Here is a 14,589-nt window from a genome sequence, read left to right on the forward strand (position 1 = left end):
CCCTCCCTCTCTAGCTCTCCATTTCCCCCTTTCATATCTCCTATTTCAATGAACAAACATTAAACTACATTTACTCGCAATGATCTACCGTTTCAACTTAACATAATCATTTGGAAAAGCACTTGATGTTCATAACTCACTGATGCCCTTAGATAAACTACTGGGATTTAATCATACAGTATAATCGCGTTTTTCCTTGTTTGTTTGATCGGGCTCAAAATAGAATCACATTACGTGTCGACTCTCATTCTCCCATGAAGTAGACTATGTGGATCATGCTTTCAGTATAGGTGATGAATATAAATATGGAATATAAATATGCTATAGGCTAGCTAACGGAAACAATCATACTGATCTCCTATTATCTCTGTGTGTCCGAGACCAGGGATTTTACAACTTTTCCTTGGGGGACCGACAGCAGTTCCATGTACTTGACCTATTCCACAGTTATTGACACACCTGATTCAACTTGTCAACTAATCATCAAGCCTTTGAATAGGTGAATCAGGTCAGCATAACTGATTCACCTGTATGACAGTCAGTGTGGCTCTGTCTGTCTGTCTGTCTGTCTGTCTGTCTGTCTGTCTGTCTGTCTGTGTGAGTGAGTGATAGTCTTTGCATTGGACTGTGTTTTAGTCTTTGTGTGTTACCCTCTTTTTTTCTTTTCACTGCTGCATCTCTCTCTCTCTCTCTCTCTCTCTCTCTCTCTCTCTCTCTCTCTCTCTCTCTCTCTCTCTCTCTCCTCTCTCTCTCTCTCTCTCTCTCTCTCTCTCTCTCTCTCTCTCTCTCTACCTCTCTCTCTCTCTCCCTCTCTCTCTCTCTCTCTCTCTCTCTCTCTCTCTCTCTCTCTACCTCTCTCTCTCTCTCCCTCTCTCTCTCTCTCTCTCCCTCTCTCTCTCTCTCTCTCTCTCTCTCTCTCTCTCTCTGTCTCTCTCTCTGTGGGACATCTGTGTGTGCCCGTGCTGAGCTAATCCCACCAAAGACAGTGCTGTGGTCTCGCTGGAAAGAGAGTCAGAGTCAGTGGAGCAGGCCAAGTTTCCTCGTCGGGAACACACAGAGATAGTCTGACCATTGAGGAAAGGACAGGATTTTTTTCATGACGTCATCATCCCAAGACAAAATAATAAAGACCGTTGTTTGATTGCAGTCATAGAAATGTAATTTTGAAATGGTATTTTTGCACTATTTTTGACACTTGTGTCTAGAGGTCATGCACAAAATTAGCTTTGAATGGCAAATCAAATGCCCTCCCCCCTATTTTTCTATCAAAGTTACGACTCTGCTTACTTTGTGGGCATGTGTATTTGTATATAGAGTTTCCAGTTTTCGAAGTGCCCTGGGAATTCTCATGAATTAAGGATGTTGGTTTGTCAACAATTTCTGTCCTAATTATTCACTGAGCAGTTGGACTGCTATACACATAAACAACGCCCAATAACACCTGACAGAAACTGTCCGGGATTCAATCTGACAAATGCATTGGTCATGTTTAGGCGATGTCGGAGGTGCCTTTTAACCTCTAAAAGTCAAAGCCTCTGGCCTTTACTACTATGGCCCAAAGAAATGCATTGAATAACACATTTCTAAAAAAAGACAGTAAAACAACAAATCAGAAGGAATAATGTGTTGAGGTGTCTGTCCTAAATCTATGAGATGTAAGAAAGCTCCGGAAAATGTTATGGGACACAAATGTAACCTCTTTTTTTTTGTTGGCAGAAAACTACTTCCATACTCCCATTCATTTGTATGGGTTACCTTCAGACGAGTCCCATGACACGTGTGGGGGTCATAGAGCAAAAGGGAGAACACCATCGTGTTTGTGAGAGTCTCGTCTTTCCATAGAGTCGTATTAGTCCATAGGCCAAACCGTTTGGACACTACAGACATTTTCATGGGAGGACGGATTCTTGGGATGTCTCCTGCTCTGACAAACAGCGCCGTAGCTCTGCCGCTAGGTTGACGTGGTAGACTGAGACGCAGCCCACATAAAACAGCAGATATCTTTCGCTTAAACGGACACATTTTGACGGAGATTTTTTTTTTTTTTACTGTGTGGTTCAGATTGACACACAGGTGACTCTTCTAAAAGCACACTTGAGCTGGCATTCGCAGCGTTCACCATGAACACGATCTCCGTGAAGATTGGGGAAATTCCCTTTAAAAGGGTGCATTGTTTGGTAGTTCAGTGTGCAGAGGTAGGATGCGCTTTCACACCGGTAGAGCACAGTTTGAATGAATACTGACCATATTTCAGCATAGCCTGTGGACAACAGACCTCGGGGCCTTTTAGTCTGCGCTGAATCTGATTATAAAAGGCTTAGCATTATTAAAGTCTTTGTTTGCAACTATTGAGAGGAGTTCACTTTGCTGCATGTCGACATGTGTTATTACCTCACAAGGAGAGCAACTCCGATATAGCATCAGAAAGCTTCCGAGGAAATTATAGATGATCTTTTAATTAAGGTCATGTTTGATTCTTAGCATTTTACTCGAGATATCTCTACACGGGGTCATAGAATGAACAGACACATGTAAAGAGGCAACAGGTGTGTTTATGAGCACTGTCTCTCCGTTTCCTGGGAGGAGGAGTTTGGGAAGTCTGGGGAAAAAGATCATGTGAAGAACGAAGTGGTCGTGGTAGCTAAACAAACAAAATATTCAACCTGCTCCGCAGCAAGACCTTACCCCTCCCTTTCTGTTCATCAATAGCAAGTTCAGGAACAAATAGGTACCGAGGAAGAACGCAAGGGAGTAAGGGAGCTCTAATATGAAGTTTAACGGGTGTGGGGAAGAGATAGATGGCAGGGAAAGAGTGGGATGAACGGATGAGGATGAAAAGATCAATACCGACAAAAGAGAGATTTCGGTATTAAACCCCTTTACTGATCAGTCAAGCACAATGGCGCCAGACACGAATAGCTACTGCAGGGAACATAATGGGAAATACTGAAGATAGAGGATTAAATGAAAGTGATACAAATATAAACAGGGATGAGCAATTAATCATGGAAAAATCATGAGGATGGGATCTAATCTTGTCAAATACAGCCCTATCATTCTTTGTAGAACATTCCTCCTGCTACAGTAAAAACAGCCCAAAACCCACAGGGGTACTCAGGTGTGCCACTACAGGAGTAACTATGAGTGTAAAGGACTCCACGGCTCTAGTTTGGCCATCCCAACAGATTGCAGGTTGGTGTGTTTGTTCGTGTGCCCTTTGAGAGAAGGCAGCATTTGACAGCAGGCGGTGCCATTTGGCACAGACCTTTACCATAGATGAGAACGCAATCATTCTGGGGATTCAGGGGATGAGTTGAGAGGCTTTAGAGCAGAAACAAGTAAATAAACAAGGACGTTCACACATCACACTGGAGATAGAGAGGCAAAAAAAGAGAGGGAAGGGTAAGCATTAGATAAACAGTGGAGGAGATTGATGGGAAGATGATATGATGCATTTTTTTGTATGTACTATCATGATTTGCATCTTTTAAGACTTCAATACAACGTGTTAACTGCAGTCATGCCCCATCAGTGGTGTAATGATATGCAATCCAGTGGTGTAATGATATGCAATCCAGTGGTGTAATGATATGCAATCCAGTGGTGTAATGATATGCAATCCAGTGGTGTGCAATCCAGTGGTGTAATGATATGCAATCCAGTGGTGTGCAATCCAGTGGTGTAATGATACGCAATCCAGTGGTGTGCAATCCAGTGGTGTAATGATATGCAATCCAGTGGTGTAATGATATGCAATCCAGTGGTGTGCAATCCAGTGGTGTAATGATACGCAATCCAGTGGTGTAATGATTTTGAAATGCAATCTTTTTCAAGTCTGCTCTCGACGGGCATCAATGACCATTGATCTGTATTGAAACTGAGCTGCCCAATAATGTTGATCTACAAGTGTAGCGTTCAGCCACAACTTTGAGAGAGGAGCACTCTGGGACTAAAGGCAAAGGACACGTTGTGTAGTGGTCAAGTCATTGCAGATGGTGACATGACCTATTTTCAAAGGCTACATCAAATGTTGCTCACCAATCGGTTATATAGCAAATCAGCTTACCAATAACAGAGAGATGGTATGCTTGTTGAATAATCAAACAAAAACAATCTAGCATCTCAACAGAAGTGGAAGTATCTACCTATTTCTCGAACTGCCGCGTGCAAGACAGGAAAGCCACTTTTGAACAACAGTTTTAGTAAAATCATTGTTGATTGATTGATTTTTTTTATCGATAAAAAAACAACTTACAAACTTCACACCAAGACAGTAAGTTAGGGAAAACAAATCACACCCTCGCAAAAAAGTATCTATAGGGAGGGCACATGTAATGGATTGTCCTGTGCATGGTTTGTGAATGTCCTATGCAATGTCCTGCGAATGTCCTGTATATATCCTGTGGGATGTCCCCCGGGTAATTGCTACAGAGTGTTACAGCTGGTGGAGGAAACCATGTGCACGATTACCTCTCTCCCCACTTCCTGTTTTTAAAATCCCTACCGGTCAAACAATAATAACTGTTTCATCTCTGTTAGGGTTACACTTAAGAGCTGAGAGGGCTCCTCTGCACCCAGGGGACTATTAGCAAGAAGGAAGGATCTTCTAAGTAATCGTAATACGTTATCTTGATATAGCTAAATTATAGGAATCTTCTTTTTCCTAACTTCAATAACCACTCTGATTATAGTGTCAGAGATCAATTTGTATATAGGTGGTTCTGGATTCTCTTCCAAAGTAACAGATTTTCACCCCTTTTGAAATGAACCAAACATAGTGGTTCTTCGGCAATGGCGCAAAGGAACAATGGTGATTTGAAATTGCCGAGCTGATAGTCTCAACACAGCAGTTCCCTGTGTCTGAGTCTTCTGAGGAGGGGTTGGTTGGAGGTGCTCAAGGGCAGTGTTGGGGCTTTGTGGGTATGTCCTGTTGCCGCCACTCCTCTGGGAGAGTCTTTCTGCTGGGGTGAGTCTGGGGCTTGGAATGGACACCTGAAGTCCCAGCGGGAGTGCCGTGCTAGATTCAGGAAGGAGAGAGATACGTAAAGAGATTACTCTGATGCATCGCAAACGCGCATACATGCACACGAGCTCACGCACGTAGACACACACACACATTCATGCGCAAGGACAGGCAAGTGATAAAAACATTTTTAAAACCTGTCTATTGTATGTCAGAAATGGCTGTATGGTCATCTCAAAATAGATGAATTAAAGCCTCTGTTCTGTACACAGTGTGCTTACCATGGTAACGTAGATGCCCTCTCCTCTAGAGGGTGTGGGAGGGGGCGGGGCCCTGAGCCTCTGGAGCGTGACATAGCAGTTTGTGTCCTGTGGTCGAGTTAGAGTGAGCAGGTACAGTCCGTGTTACAGAGGGAAATGTTACACAGCTGGGAAATCAGAGTGGGTGAAGACACCAGTGCAGCACATAGGGATGGGTTATCATTGGTTTATTCATTGACTGCGAGGGAAGCAGGGAGAAGAAGTGAGGGAGAGAGAGACTCAGACGACGAGTGTTACCTGAGTTTTTGCATGCGGGTTTGTGTGTTTGCATTAATTGCTTGTATGTTATTGTTTGCATGTGTTTTTTATTTTTTTATTTAACATTTATTCATCTAGGCAAGTCAGTTAAGAACAGTTACCTTGTTTCCATTGGCTTCCCGTGTTACTTCTCCGCGTGTTACGTTCACCTGGATGTGACTGAAAGAGCATACCAAAAAAAATGTAGCTTTCATTGGTTTTTGTATGGCGTTTCATGTCTCCAATATATTTGTCTTATTTATCTCTGCCTCTAAAATAGGCATATCTTGTACATGTTTTTTTGACTCTGCTCTCTCCCTGTCTTCTCCTTTCTCTCATGTCCACCTGCTGGTCTCTCTTAGCATTATCTCACCACTTGTCATTTTGTTGCCGCGGTGACCTCCTCCGACACATGCATATTCCCACTGTGACTCCGCCCACCAGGAAGAGTGAAAAAAGCACGCAGCAGAGAGGCAACAGCCAATCCGGATGGTTTACACCAGGTTTATGGAGATCTCCTGGGAAACTCCTGTGCTGCCCTGGGAAAATCAAGGTGTAAAGACGAAAGATAAATCTGTCAACCTGATTTGTATAGCCCAACTCCTTTTTCAGCATATACACTTAGATTTCTTTTTGTATTTTTTTTTTTTTACATATAATTGTTTTTAATGCTTGCTTAGCAAGTCCAGTTGTTATCGTTCAAATTGAAGTATGTACCTGATCTCTCCACCACTGTGACCTGTGTGTGACTCTCATGAATGTCTGAATATCCATGTGGAGAACGCAGGCGACACAGGTAGGTGCCACTACGTTGGACTGTCACCGACAGCAGCAGGATCGAGAAGTCACCTTCAGAGATGTTCCCAACCAGAGACACTCTGGGTTCAACGGTGACAGTTTGGTTATGGTAGTGGTATATGAGACAGTGCCGGGCTTTATCCATTGAGCCCTGTTATTGTGAATTTTTTGGTGCTCAAGATTAGTACAAATACAAATAGTACTGAACATATACTACATATCTACAGTTGAAGTCGGAAGTTTACATACACCTTAGCCAAATACATTTAAACTCAGTTTTTCACAATTCCTGACATTTCCTAGTAAAAATCCCCGTTTTTTTAAATTTTATTTTACCTTTATTTAACAAGTTAACTGTTATTTAACAGTTAAGAACAATTTCTTATTTCCAATGGTGGCTTAGGAACAGTGGGTTAACTGCCTTGTCTTAGGTCAGTTAGGATGACCTTTTTATTTTAAGAATGCAAAATGTCAGAATAGTAGAGAAAATGATTTATTTCAGCTTTTATTTCTTTCATCACATTCCCACTGGGTCAGAAGTTTACATACACTCAATTAGTACTTGTTAGCATTGCCTTTAAGTAGTTTAACTTGGGTCAAACGTTTCGGGTAGCCTTCCACAAGCTTCCCACAATAAGTTGGGTGATTTTTGGCCCATTCCTCCTGACAGAGCTGGTGTAACTGAGTCAGGATTGTAAGGCCTCCTTGCTCGCACATGCTTTTTCAGTTCTGTCAACAAATTTTCTATAGGATTGAGGTCATTGCTTTTTGATGGCCACTCCAATACCTTGAATTTGTTGTCCTTATGCCATTTTACCACAACTTTGGAAGTATGCTTGGGGTCATTGTCCATTTGGAAGACCCATTTGCGACCAAGCTATAACTTCCTGACTGATGTCTTGAGATGTTGCTTCAATATATCCACATAATTTTCTCTCCTCATGACGCCATCTATTTTGTGAAGTGCACCAGTCCCTCCTGTAGGAAAGCACCTCCACAAAATGATGCTGCCACCCCCGTGCTTCACGGTTGGGATGGTGTTCTTCGGCTTGCAAGCCTCCCCCTTTTTCCTCCAAACACAACGAAGGTCATTATGGCCATACAGTTCTATTTTTTGTTTCCTCAGACCAGAGGACGTTTCTCCAAAAAGTACAATCTTTGTCCCCATGTGCAGTTGCAAGCTGTAGTCTGGCTTTTGCTGAGCGGCCTTTCAGGTTATGTCGACATAGGACTCGTTTTACTGTGGTTATAGATACTTTTGTACCTGTTTCCTCCAGAATTTTCACAAGGTCCTTTGCTGTTGTTCTGGGATTGATCTGCACTTTTCACACCAAAGTACGTTCATCTCTAGGAGACAGAACGCGTATCCTTCCTGAGCGGTATGACGGCTACGTGGTCCCATGTTGTTTATATTTGCGTACTATTGTTTGTACAGATGAACGTGGTACCTTCCGGCATTTGGAAATTGCTCCCAATGATGAACCAGACTTGTGGAGGTCTAAATCAAATTTTCTTTGGTCTTGGCTGATTTCTTTTGATTTTCCCATGATGTCAAACAAAGAGGCACTGAATTTGAAGGTAGGCCTCGAAATACACCACAGGTACACCTCCAATTGACTCAAATTATGTTAATTAGCCTATCAAAAGCTTCTAAAGCCAATACATAATTTTCAGGAATTTTCCAAGCTGTTTAAAGACACAGTCAACTTAGTGCATGTAAACTTCTGACCCACTGGAATTGTGATACAGTGAATTATAAGTGAAATAATCTGTTTGTAAACAATTGTTGGAAAAATGACTTGTGTCCTGCACACAGTAGATGTCCTAACCGACTTTCCAAAACTATAGTTTGTTAACAAGACATTTGTGGAGTGGTTGAAAAACGAGTTTTAATGACTCCAACCTAAGTGTATGTAAACTTTCGACTTCAACTGCATGTCACTTTTTAGAAAACATGATATTACACCAGCAATCCTAAACGCTACATTTGTTGTGACATTATATATTTTGAGGGATTTACCTTGTCAATGAACTCCCACTCCGCACTGATTTGGTGATGTCCCAGACTTTTCAAACACTGAGTGAAGTCGCAGGACAGTCGAACATTAGAGCCCACAGGAACCTTCTTCTGGTCTGGGCCTGTCACTACACAACCTAAAGCACTATACACTGTGGATACTAAAACACACACACACACGCACATGCACACGCATATTTATTCGTTTGAGGTACATAAGAGTGATACTACAATTCAAGATCCACACACATGAATAAATACTTGCTCACCACAGACAATTACGGTTCTCAATGTGGTCTTCCCCATTGCTTGACAATATTTGTGCTCTACAAAAGAAACAAACAAAGAGTACTTTCATTATATCTCGTGTTTCACTAAACGTGAATACATTTCAAGAGATTCATTCCACAACCGAATACATCTATGTTCAGAAATGTTGGTAAATTAGCTTTTATTGTATAAAGAAATTCTGAAAGAGATTGGTGTGTTTTTACATTATCTAATCATGAAATGGGTTTGTTCAATGAGAGACATGTATTTGTTTAAAATCTGTCATTGGTTTAATTTCAGAGAGACAAATAATCATGTTTTTAATTGCAAATTGCTATACATCCGTCTCACTCTCAGAGACATAAGTAGTACTGCTAGGTTTGACACTGTCAAATGTAACAAATAACTACATTTTTAATATAAAAAAAATACAAATTATACATTTGTGACATCAATATTTAAATAGTGCCTTTACATGTATGTAAAACATTTCCATTTGACATTTTAGTAATTTGAAGGATATTCCATGCTAGAAATTGCCAAGATATTGAAAATCTCGTAAAACGCTGTGTGCTACTCCCTTCATAGAACAGTGCAAACTGGCTCTAACTAGAATAGAAAGAGAAGTGGGAGGCCCCGGTGCACAACCGAGCAAGAGGACAAGGACATTAGAGTGTTTGGTTTGAGAAACAGATGCCTCTCAAGTCCTCAACTGGCAGCTTCATTAAATAGTTCCCTCAAAACACCAGTCTCAACATCAACAGTGGAGAAGTGACTCCAGGATGCTGGCCTTCTAGGCAGAGTTCCTCTGTCCAGTGTCTATGTTATTTTGCCCATCTTAATATTTTATTTTTATTGGCCAGTCTGAGATGGCTTTTTCTTTGCAACTCTGCCTAGAAGGCCAACATCCCGGAGTCGAATCTTCACCGCTGTCATTGAGACTGGTGTTTTGTGGGTACTATTTGATGAAGCTGCCAGTTGAGGACTTGTGAGGCATCTGTTTCTCAAACTAGTCACTCTAATGTACTTGTCCTCTTGCTCAGTTGTGCACTGGGGCCTTCCACTGCTCTTTCTATTCTGGTTATAGCCAGTTTGGCTGTTCTGTGAAGAGAGTAGTACAGAGCGTTGTACGAGATCTTCAGTTTCTCGGCAATTTATCTCATGGAATAGCCTTCATTTCTCAGAACAAGAATAGACTGACGAGTTTCAGAAGAAAGTTATTTTTTTCTGGACATTTTGAGCCTGTGATAAAACCCACAGATTCTTATGCTCCAGATACTCAACTAGTCTAAAGAATGCCAGTTTTATTGCTTCTTTAGTCAGAACAACAATTTTCAGCTGTGCTAACATAATTTCAAAATGGTTTTCTAATGATCAATTAGCCTTTTAAATTGATAAACTTAGATTAGCTAACACAACATGCCATTGGAACACAGGAGTAATGGTTGCTGATAATGGGCCTCCGTTGCCCATGTAGATATTCCATAGAAAATCTTCCGTTTCTAGCAACAATAGTCATTTACAACATTAACAATGTCTACACTGTATTTCTGATCAATTTGATGTTATTTTAAAGGACAAAACAATGTGCTTTTCTTTCAAAAACAAGGACATTTCTAAGTGACCCCAAACTTTTGAACGGTAGTATGTATCAAACACATCTAAAATCAATAATTAAAAAAATCTGAGAACAGTAATATTTTACACAACCATGAATGTGCCCGTAGGCAATCATTTCTGACAAAAAAAATCAACAATTTATAAAAGTTGTGGATGTATCGTTTCGTAAATGAACTCTTCATTTAGACTATTGCCATTTAGACATACACAAGGATTCAAAATGTGATTTGCACTAGTCTGCCTATCATATACTTGCAGTATATCTCCTTCACAGATAGAACAGCCATGTTGCCAATGTGCCAACCATTATATTTCCATATTCTTGGGTGACCAACACTTTCAATAATGCTCCTTTTTTTTTACATGACCATTGTCTTACCTATAGTTGCCTCTCTGATGGTTTACATATTTGTTTCTCTGTTTTGGATTTTAAAGGAAGTCCACCCTGGTCTCTAATGGTCAATGGGCCTCTTCTCTTTGTCACAGTGGAAATGCTTACAGCTACAAGGTTCAAAAAAGTCACAGCAAGATACTGGTGGTTCACCTTCCCTGAACTGTGCATATGTGTGTGTAGGTGGGACGGGGGGGACGGGGGGGGGGGGGGGGGGGGCAGATTTGCATGTCTGGCTGTGGTCAACTGTTTCGTTTCAGGAAAGAAGAAGAAAAACACACACCTTCAAAAAGTGCCTCAGATGTGTCCTTTTTTTTCCAGTACGTCAGAAAACACACGCACGCCACCATGAAAGAGCTGCAAAAACCACATCTGCTTTTTTTGTGGTGAGACTCTCTTGATACACCCGTGAGATATTTAGCGAGCATCGTCTGGACTACTATTTAGTTACGCCTATTTATTCACGTGTGACGAAGGGTCCTTTTATCCCACTTGGTAGAAGAATAAAAAAAAAAAAACATGACATTTTCCCTTAAAAGTAATGCATGTCATGGGACAAAAACAAAACATGACATTTTCCCTTAAAGGTAATGCATGTCATGGGACAAAAACAAACATGACATTTTCCCTTAAAAGTAATGCATGTCATGGGACAAAAACAAACATGACATTTTCCCTTAAAAGTAATGCATGTCATGGGACAAAAACAAACACGCCGTGGAAACTTCTACTCGCCACTGTGACTCAAATAGTCCCACTTTCTCACATCCTCTTAGAGGCGCCGTGAATAAATGGTTTCAAGGACACATCGGTTTCGTCTGAAATACGACTTTACGTTCTGCTTCTTTTGAATCAATCTTCCCTTTTTCCTCTGACTGACCCACTAACACACTCACTTTCTCTTTCTATGTACATTATAGACATTAGGATCACGTTTGTACTATGTAGGAAATTCATAAAGAGAACATATTACTTGTCTGAATTCTCTCTCTCTAGCCCCCCCCCCCCCCTCTCTCTCTCTCTTTCTCTCAATTCAATTCAAGGCACTTTACTGGCATGGGAAACATATGTTAACATTGCCAAAGCAAGTGAAGTAGATAATTTACAAAAGTGAAATAAACAATACAAAATTAACAGTAAACATTGCACTCAGAGCAGTTCCAAAAGTAGAAAGATGTTTCAAATGTCATACGATGTATATTTTTTTATGTTTTGTAACGATATGCAAACGGTTAAAGTACAAAAGGGAAAATAAATACACATAAATATGGGTTGTATTTACAATGGTGTTTGTTCTTCACTGGTTTCCCTTTTCTTGTGGCAACAGGTCACAAATCTTGCTGCTGTGATGGCACACTGTGGTCCACCCAGGAGATATGGGAGTTTATCAAAATCGGGTTTGTTTTCAAATTCTTTGTGAATCTGTGTAATCTGAGGGAAATATGTGTCTCTAATATGGTCATACATTTGGCAGGAGGTTAGGAAGTGCAGCTCAGTTTCCACCTCATTTTGTGGGCAGTGTGCACATAGCTTGTCTGCTCCTGAGAGCCAGGTCTGCCTACGGTGGCCTTTCTCAACAGCAAGGCTATGCTCACTTGAGTCTGTACATAGTCAAAGCTTCCCTTAAGTTTGGGTCAGTCACAGTGGTCAGGTATTCTGCCACTGTGTACTCTCTGTTTAGGGCCAAATAGCATTCTAGTTTACTCTGTTTTTTTGTTCATTCTTACCAACATGTCAAGTAGTTATCTTTTTTGTGTCTAATTGTCTCTCTCTCTCTCTCTCTCTCTCTCTCTCTCTCTCTCTCTCTCTCTCTCTCTCTCTCTCTCCTTCCCCAGAACACCCGCTGTCTAAACCACATTGTGTGTTCTCAGTCTTCTGAGAAGTTTGACAGCAGTTCATGTGCATTTTAAAGGCTGTTATACACATCTTTTATGTCCCGGTTGGAAGGATACAAAAGCAGTAATATGTCCTGACCATATGTAGCTCCTTCAATAATATTCTCATTCAAACTAAATGTCCCAGCTGTGCCTCTTTCTGCAGACTGCAGATTAGCCTCTAGTGCCCTCTGTCTATGAGGAGGCGAAGTAGAGCTGCTGTTGCCATGGAGATGCAGCATCTCCTTTGGCTCTCTGTTCCACATATCTGGGGTGTATTCACTAGGAACCGAACGGAAGCAAATAAAAGCAAATGTAATGAAACGGGGAGTGACCTACCTGAATTTGTCCAATAGAATCCCTTGTTTTCGATGCAAAAAAACTGTCTGTAGCGAAACGTTTCACTACGGTGTCCACTAATTAATACACCCATGTTGGTGTTCCCAGTGTCTGCCTCAGGTGAGAGTAGGACTGTCCTCTTCTCTGACTATGATGGATAGGTCTCATCATGCACACCTCACAGGAGTAGATCAAAGCTCTCTCCACCATAAACTCTATTTGAATGAACTAACTGAAGATAATCTGAGCAGGTAGGTATGGGACAGAGCAGTTGCAAAACCTAAATCCCCCAGAGTAGGCCTATGCTTGTTCCATTCTAGCATTTTAATCAAACATCAAAGATGGAATATGGAATGCTAAACAGGTGAGTGTCTTCTGTCACATCAAAGACATTAACTGGTCAATTCATTGCCAGGTAGACACAGAAAATCAACAAGATAAAATGGACATGACACAGCATAAAAACAACCATGAAGAAAAATGTACATCTGAATCATGAACCTTCAATAAAAGCATAATCAGGAAAGGAACTGACGTAGTCATCAGAGGTATTGTGTTTGTCCATTACAGGAAATTCCTCCCCACACTGTCCGCGTGGCGCTGATTTAACTCCACTAGATGTCAGTATGGTATCATATCAAACTACTCTGGGAGGTCAAAAACAGAGGAGCTCCACAATGTGTGTCGACGATTTGTTAATAATGAATCAAGAACGTGTACGCTTTCCTTTAATCATCTCATGGATATTCCATGGGACCACACACACTCTGAGATGCGGCACAGTTGGAGGAGCCGTACCGAGGGCCCATCCCATTTCATCAGGTTACCATTCATCCATGTCCTAGTTTGACCATATGTCTCTAAGCATAGCATCAGGATAAGATTGGATCCTGGCTTGCAACGGGCACAGGGTTGGCATCAAGGATACAGATCACCAGCTTACCGGCTTTCAGGGGTTTGGAGCAGACTCAACAAAAACAAATGGAGATGTACTGTATGGATAAACCACTTCTCCAACCTTTTCGGTCACAAAACAGAACCAAGAGCAAAAACATATAGTTGATAATTTACAAAACTTAGAATCACTATTAAAGACTACCAGAACCCACTGGATTCTCTAATTACATTGAATGAGTACAGGACCAAATACAAACCCTCCAATACAAAAATGCCCGTGGTGTTGATGGTATACAACAAAAAAATATACATGCCAAAAATTCAAAATTGGCTGTTCATAAACTCTTCCACATTATCCTCAGTTCTGGCAACATCCCTATTATTTGGAACCAAGGTCTGATCACTCCAATCCACAAAAGTGGAGACAATTATGACCCCAATAATTATAGTGGAATCTGCGTCAACAGCAATCTTGGAAAAATCATTTGCACTATCATCAACAGCATACTTCAATATTTCCTGTGAAAACAATGTCCTGAGCAAATGTCAAATTGTCTTTCTACCGAAATACCATATGACAGACCATGACACTAATTGACAAATTAACAAAACAAAAGCAAAGCCTTCCTATGCTTTGTTGATTTCAAAAAAGCTTTTCACTAAATTTGGCATGAGGATCTACAATGCAAATTGATGGAAAGCAGTGTTGGGGAAAAAAAATCTATGTACAGAAACAACAAGTGTGCAGTTAAAAGAAGCACACATATTTCTTTCCACAGGGCAGTGGGGTGAGACAGGGATGCACCTTGAGCTCTGCCCTCGTTGATGTCAATGAATTGGCAAGGGCACCAGAACAGTCTGCA

The sequence above is a fragment of the Oncorhynchus clarkii genome, chromosome 24 (assembly GCF_045791955.1).
Source record: "Oncorhynchus clarkii lewisi isolate Uvic-CL-2024 chromosome 24, UVic_Ocla_1.0, whole genome shotgun sequence".
Lineage (NCBI taxonomy): Eukaryota > Metazoa > Chordata > Actinopteri > Salmoniformes > Salmonidae > Oncorhynchus > Oncorhynchus clarkii.